We start from the raw sequence: 7,650 nt of genomic DNA on the forward strand, positions 1-7,650 counted from the left end.
CTCGAGTAGGGACAGTGCGAAAGGACCAGGAGCTGACGTCCTATAATTGCACCTACTTTATTTGTGGCCATAAAGCCTACCCATGGTTACCAGCCAACTGGACAGGGTCCTGTTACTTAGGATATGTGGTACCCCTTATCAGATCAGTAAGGACTCTAAGGGAGGCCTATGGAAGTCATAGATTTAAACGGGATTTGACGTGGCTAAACGGAATATTCAAGGTAATGGTGCCACCCTATGGAATAGCATCGACCGAATGGCAGTTACGGGAACTGGCTAACTTAGTAGAATCAGTAGCCAATGCAACTTCCCAAGCCTTTGAAGGGATAAATGATGAAATGGTAGCTATTCGAACAGTGGCTCTCCAAAATCGTATGGCCTTAGATTATCTCCTAGCCAAGGAGGGAGGAACATGCGCATTAATAGGTGAAGAATGCTGTACGTATATCCCAGATAAATCAGAAGATATCGGCAGTCTAGCTGAAAACATCAGGATGGTTGGGAGCCCTGGGGAAATCTGTGGTACAGGGTTTGATCATATTCCTGCTGATAGTCTTCGCCCTGTATCTATTATTTGTCGTCGTTAAGTGTTGCTGTGCCAGGGTGGGAGAAACGATGTTACCTACCGAGACCACGGCTAGAGTTATGGTAGCAACAACTGCTGAAGGCTCTTGTGTGGAAATGGAAATGGAGAGACTGTACAAGATCAGAATGGATTGAGTTGTCCTTGTGAAGGACAAAATGGGGGAATGTGGAAAGTATTTTTATCTAAGCTGATACCATACGCTATTTGTGTGCCTTTTGATTAAAATGGAGTCCTGGCCCTTCCAGAACTTTCTGCATTTTAGCAGTCAGCTTGCATAAACAGCTAAACCTGCTGTTAGATGGCTGATGGCCATCAGACAGCTAGGAGACAAGTCATGCTGAGACAAGTAACCCCCCATGGTGCTCTCCTATTGTCTACACTACAGGAGTTCCATGTCACCCCACCCTTATCTTCTAGCCATTATCTCTCTCCGAGACCTCATCCATTTGATGCAAACAGATAAACTGACCAGGAAATTGAAACAATCCTGACACAATACAAGACAGGTGATAGCCCATTACCTATGACTCATGGAGTAATGGCCGTTTGGCTTTCTGATAACCCTGACAAAAGGAAATATCTGGACACCATGTCAGGACCAGGATATAGTAATTAACTCTTTATCTGTATTCACTGACTGTGAGACAGAGCAATACACAGGGAGAGGCCAGAACTTTGGTTTTACTGTATAAATATCTTGTTAAACTGAACCATTTCGGAGGTGTTCACTTAGCCCTTGACTGACTGTGACCTACCCCTTGCGAGCAAGTAAATTAAATAGGAAACTTCTACCGGAGCTGTAAGTGTCGGAGTCATTCTTTTCGGAGGTCGAGATTTCGACACCCTGGGCCCCTGGCCCTGAACTCACGCCGCCCCTGGGCCCCGATCACATCCCTCCACAGTCTCTCACTGCTCCTGCTGTACCTGCCCACGCTCCAATCACCGACCTGGACTTTGATGACATCACACTTCGCTGCCGTCGCCCTCCTGCACCAGCTCGCGCTGTACCTTGCCGTGGTACACCACCACGCTGCTCCCAGGCCGCCGCTCACCGCTCCTTTTATGGTCCCGACCTGCCGCTGGTGTTCTCACGCAGGTCGGGGCCTCCACGCTGCTCCCAGCAAATCCAGTTACACCCCGTGTCACCGCACAATTCTCAGCTGTGATTGTAAGCTGACTATATTTAAAGCTATCGCAGAGGCTGCAAGCAGTGTTCCCTGGTAGTCTAGTGGTTAGGATCTGGTGCTCTCACTGCCGTGGTCTGGGTTTGATTCCCGGTCAGAGAAAGCATTTTTACAAAGCAAGCTGACAAATATATTTCAAGTCTGTGAGATACTGAATAATTGTTTCAATCATCATTAATCCACCCACATGTGTTGCACACTGAAGGAAATACAAATATATTTGCTGAGTGACTGTTGAATTTTTATAACTTTTTATACAACCGTAGAATCAGCAGAAAAACAGGATATTCGGCCCATAGCACCTAATATTCCGCCCATAGTGCAAGAGTAAGGAAGTCTTGCTCCAATTGTGCAGGGCCCTGGTGAGACCACACCTGGAGTATTGCGCACAGTTTTGGTCTCCTTATCTGAGGAAGGATATATTTGCCTTGGAGGTGGTACAATGGAGGTTCACCAGATTGATTCCTGGGATGAGAGGACTGTCCTATGGTGAGAGATTGTGTAGAATATGCCGATACTCGCTGGAGTTTCGTAGAATGAGAGGTGATCTCATTGAAACAGACAATATTCTGAAGGGGATTGACAGAGTAAATGTTGAGAAGCCCTGCTAGCTCAGTCGGTAGAGCATGAGACTCTTAATCTCAGGGTCGTGGGTTCGAGCCCCACGTTGCGCGATTACTTTTCATTAAACTTTTATGTTGCTTTCGCGGGTAAATATCATTAATGAACCCATGATCTTCTTTTGCACAATGATAAAAATGCGAACTGAGGGAGAGTTGATAATTTAATCAAATATTGAAAGCAGTGCCTCAGACCGCTCGGCCGTCCTTACTGTTAGATGTTCCAGTTACAAGTTATTACTCTGGAAAGTTTCAGACCGGGCGCTTGTTCAGGGCTGCTGGAAGGCCCAGTGACCGGGATAACCTCTCCCCCGGTGTTTTCCTGAGCCTGTGCTCGGTGTACGGGGAGCTTTGGCCTGGGTCTGAGGTAGCTTGTATCCCAGGGATGGACAATAACCCTCTGAGCTCTGGAACTGGGGAAAAGCGAATAATTAATGAGTTGTTTGCGTGTTTCAAATGCAGCTTAGATCTGCTGGTGTAAACCGATAGTGTTGTTTCACAGAATGAAAGAAATGCTGACAGGGACAGTCAAAACTTCAATAAGTGAACTTTAATAATTCATTAAACTTTAATCCTTGATGAAGTTTTATCCCCGATCTGATTTTACACAATCTGTATTTGAGGAGACTGGTTTTAAATGTGCATTGCTCATGCAACAATGTATCCAAAACAGCTTTTATTTAATTTTATTGCAGACAAGTTTTTGTTTGAGAAATAATGTTTCTGCGCAGGCTTGAACCGGGAACTTTTCACGTGTGAGGGAAATGTGATCGCCTCCACACGACAGAAACTGCTGCTGAGCTCAGTGCCCAGAGAGAAGTGTTCAGGAACAAGCTGAAATGCTCAATCCCTCTCTCTGCAAAAAGTTCCTTTCACAAACATTTCTCTGACCAGAACGGCACCAAACAACAATGTCCTCCTTTTAAAGTCATTAAACTCCCCAATTTCTGCGTCTGCAATTTTAAGGACAAGGACTGAAAGCGCTTTGCGATCAGAAAATTGCAGGAAACCCCTGTGGCTAATGACAGGGCTTTTGATGGTTGATTTCTGTACACATCTTGTGTTATGTATTTAACCCATGACAACCTGTACACACCACCACCAGAGGGCCTACATGTTGGAGTCCCAAGGGATCCCAGTATCCCTTGGGAGCACAGTATGTAAGCAGGCCACCCATGAGGTACCTGTACTCTGGAGTCTTATTAAAGGAGCTAAGGTCACACTTACTCATTATTCACAATACTAAGTTTCATCCTTTATTATGAGCGTATCAATTGGCGACGAGACAATGAACAACCACGCAAAAATGCAAGGAACAGTTGGTATCCTGGAGAAGTTCTCAGAAGTGGATGATTGCGAAGCCTTTGTGGAGATACTCGACCAATACTTCGTGGCCAGTGAGCTGGAAGGGGACGAGAACGCTGCCAAATGAAGGGCGATCCTCCTTACCGTCTATGGGGCAGCAACCTATGGCCTCATGAAGAATCTTCTAGCTCTGGTGACACCAACAACTAAATCCTATGAAGAATTGTGTACGCTGGTCCGCGAGCATCTAAATCCTAAAGAAAGCGATCTGATGGCGAGGTATCGGTTCTACACGTACCAACGGTCGGAGGGCCAGGAAGTGGCGAGCTATGTCGCCGAATTAAGGCGCCTCGCAGGACATTGCAAATTTGAGGGATTTCGAGAACAAATGCTGAGAGACATTTTCACGCTTGGCATTGGCCATGAGATAATTCTTCGCAAACTGTTGACTCTCAGAATCTGAGCAAAGCCATAACGATCGGTCAGACAATTTCCACCAGTTCCTTTAAACACAATAACATAATTTATTTCTCGTGGACTGGATGGAGGACCATGGTCCATGTAAAAAATTGTTATCGTTTTCCATGAACTAAATGTTCATAAAAGTATTGGAGTGGGAATTCACTGGATAACAGCACAGCTGGCAATGTTTGCGGAATATATTCGTGCAGCCAAAACGCACAATGACAACCTGGAATTGTGCGGCACCGAATCCTCGGGGAAAAAACAGTTAAAGGCATCGTCCCTGGGTGGGCTCAAGCCACCAACTTTTCAGTTAATAGCTGAACGTGCTAACCCATTGCGCCACAGAGACTAACTTAAATGTAAATTGTAAGACATCCCAAACCAGGGTGTCAGTCAGTTCAAGCTTCAGATTGCTCCGACCGGGATGGAACTTGTCCACTCTCAGTTGTACTTTTCCCAAATAAAGGGTGGGACATTCACTGTGGATGTGTGGAAGCAGTCTGGTCCCACACACTGCAGACACTTCCATGTCACCACCAACCAGCTCTCCCACAACCGGTGTGATCTACCTTCCAGCCTTCCGGTGCCTTGTCTGTGACAAAGTATACTGATTGTCCCAAAGCCAGTCGTTGGTTTTAATTACTTTTCAGCTCCTGACTGCAGATATTCCTGTGATTAAACCTGAACAAAAGGATTACAGGGACAGTTGGATTCATCATTTCTTTGCTTGGTGAAATTTCAAAGATTGAAAGCGATGCACATCAACCCCAAACCTCGTCACCTGCTCACTAACCGCTACACGCTGCTCCCGTGAGATGGAAGCCCAGTTGCTGTTTCAAGCTTGAATACAGGTACAAGCAGAACTCATTCAAAGAAAGTCCAAGTCCCTAAGGCACCTGATTATTTGCACCGAACTCCTTCGCAAAGAGTTGAGGTTCGTGTGGGGTGATTTGGGCACATCTTTCCCCACACTACAACACTTCAAACATAACTCAACGACTGTAAAGCGCTTTGGGGCATCTTGAGTTCCTGAAAGGTGTTGCAGAAATGCAAGTCCTTCTTTGCAAAAGTTCTATGTAATTTCAAAATTCGCAGCAGAATAATGTGTTCGCCCAATCACGTCGGGGTCACTGTTCTTTCAAAATTAATATTTTCTTTGCTGTTTGGCAATAACCAGACCCTTGCTCCAAGGTCTGTCTCACTGTTTCCCCGGTGTCAGGCAGAGATACGCCTGCTGTCCTCATTTACTTCATGTGACAGGACACAAAAGTTCAAAATCAAACTGCAGGTGGCCACACATAATATTGAGCAGTCAGGATGGCCGAGCGGTCTAAGTTGCTGCATTCAGGTTGCAGTCTGCTTTGAAAGCGTGTGTTCCGTAGTGTAGTGGTCATCACATTCGCTTAACACGCAAAAGAAACCCGTTTAAAACCAGCTGAAAACGTGCTCAATTAAATATGAGAAGCATTGAATAATGTGCATTTCTGGTTCAGTATTAACAAAGCACAATGTCTCCCAGTCCTGCTATATTTGTTGAATACTCTGTACAGTTCGGAACACATTCAAACTCTACAGTTTCCAGCCCTGACGGTGCAGAAAGCCCCTCTCAAAGCTGCACATTCCAGCTGCTTTCAGTTGAGTTGTGAGAGATTATTGACGCATCCTGCAGCTGAGAAAAGGAAAGTTGTGTGAGAGGGATCATCAAACGAGGCCATGTGGGTTGAATTAAAGAACAAAAAAGGGGCGATCACACTACTGGGAGTGCACTATAGACTCCCAGGCAGTTAGAGGGAAATAGAAGAACAAATATATGGGCAGAATGTTGAGAAGTGCAAAACCTATCGAGCTGTAATAGTGGAGGATTTCAACTACCCGAATATTAACTGGGAAAATGATAGTGTGAATGGTACAGATGGTGGAGAATTCCTAAAATGCATTCAGGAGAACTTCTTTATCCAGTATGTAACAAGCCCATCAAGGGAGGAGCGGTTCTGGATTGGGTCTTGTGATCGAAGAGGGGCAGGTAGAAGGGGTATCAGTGGGAGAGCATTTTGGTGCGAGTGATCAGACTCAGTAAGGTTTAGGGTAGTTATGGAAAAGGACAAAGGGGACCAGGAATAAAAGTTCTCAATTGGGGTAAAGCCAATGTTGCTGAGCTGAGATTGAATTTCGCCAAAGTGGACTGAGAACGGCTACTTGCTGGTAAATCAGTGTCAGAGCAGTGGGAGGCATTCAAGGAGGAGATCCTGAGGGTACAGAGCAAGTATGTTCCCTTAAAACAAAGGTGGGACTAACAAATCTAGAGCTCCCGGGATGTCAGGGGACATACAGGGAAAGTTAACGAAAAAAAGGGAAGCTTATGACAGATACCGATAACTCAATACTGAAGAAACTCTGGAGGTGCAGAGGTGCAATTAAAAAATATATCAGGAAAGCAAAGAGAGAGCATGAGAGAATGTTGGCAATTAAATCTGGGAAAACCCAAAGATGTTTTATAAATACATTAAGAGCACGATGATAACAAGATAAAGAGTGGGGCCTATTAGAGTCCATAAAGGGAATCTGTACGCGGAGGCGGAAGACTTGGGTAGGATTCTTTGTGAATACTTTGCATCTGTTTTCACAAAAGTGAGGGGCGATGTGAACTTTGCAATGAGGGTTGAGAAATGTGAAATATTAGATGAAATAAACATGGTGAGAGAGGAAGTATTGGTGGTCTAGCAGCTTTGAAAGTGGATAAATCCCCAGGCCCGGAAGAAATGTATCCCAGGCTGATAAGAGCAGCAAAAGAGGAAATAGCAGAGGCTCTGACCACCATTGTCCAATCCTCACTGGCTACAGGTGCAGGGCCAGAGGATTGGAGCACTGCTAACATTGTACCTTTGTTTAAAAAGGGAGAAAGGGATTGAGTAAATACAGGCTGGCCAGCCGAACCTTTTACAATTATTTGTAAAACTCCTGAGGGACAGGATAAATCTTCATTTGGAAAGACATGGATTAATCAAGGATAGTCAACATGAATTTGTCAAGGGAAGGTCTGACTAAGTTGATTGCATTTTTCGAGGAGGTAACCAGGAGGGTTGATGAGGGCAGTGGTATGATGTAATGTATATGCACTTCAGCAAAGCTTTTGATAAGGTCGCACTTGGCAGACTGGTTATGAATGTAAAAGCCCATGGGATTCAAGGGCAAAGTGGCAAGTTAGGTCCCAAATTTGTTCAGAGGCAGGAATCAAAGCGTAATGGTTGATGGGTGATTTTGTGATCCAGTGGGGTTCCGCAGGGCTCAGTGCTGGGTCCCTTGCTTTTTGTGGTATACATCAATGACTTGGACTGAAATGTTGAGGGTATGAGTAAGAAGTTTGCAGATGACACTAAAATAGGCTGAGTGGTTGATAATGAAGAAGAAAGTGGCGGACTACAGGAAGATATCAATGGACGTCTCAAGGCGCTTTGCAGCCAATGAAGTACTTTTTGAAGTGCGGTCACTC

At 45.1% G+C, this 7,650-nt stretch overlaps 1 non-coding gene across 1 annotated transcript; it reads left to right on the top strand.

Moving 5' to 3' along the window:
• Window positions 1-2,371: 2,371 nt before the first annotated feature.
• trnak-cuu (transfer RNA lysine (anticodon CUU)) lies at window positions 2,372-2,444 on the top strand. The gene has a single exon. It is a non-coding gene; the product is annotated as a tRNA-Lys (tRNA).
• Window positions 2,445-7,650: the final 5,206 nt, after the last annotated feature.

The sequence above is a fragment of the Pristiophorus japonicus genome, unplaced genomic scaffold (assembly GCF_044704955.1).
Source record: "Pristiophorus japonicus isolate sPriJap1 unplaced genomic scaffold, sPriJap1.hap1 HAP1_SCAFFOLD_596, whole genome shotgun sequence".
In the NCBI taxonomy this organism is placed as follows: Eukaryota; Metazoa; Chordata; class Chondrichthyes; family Pristiophoridae; genus Pristiophorus; species Pristiophorus japonicus.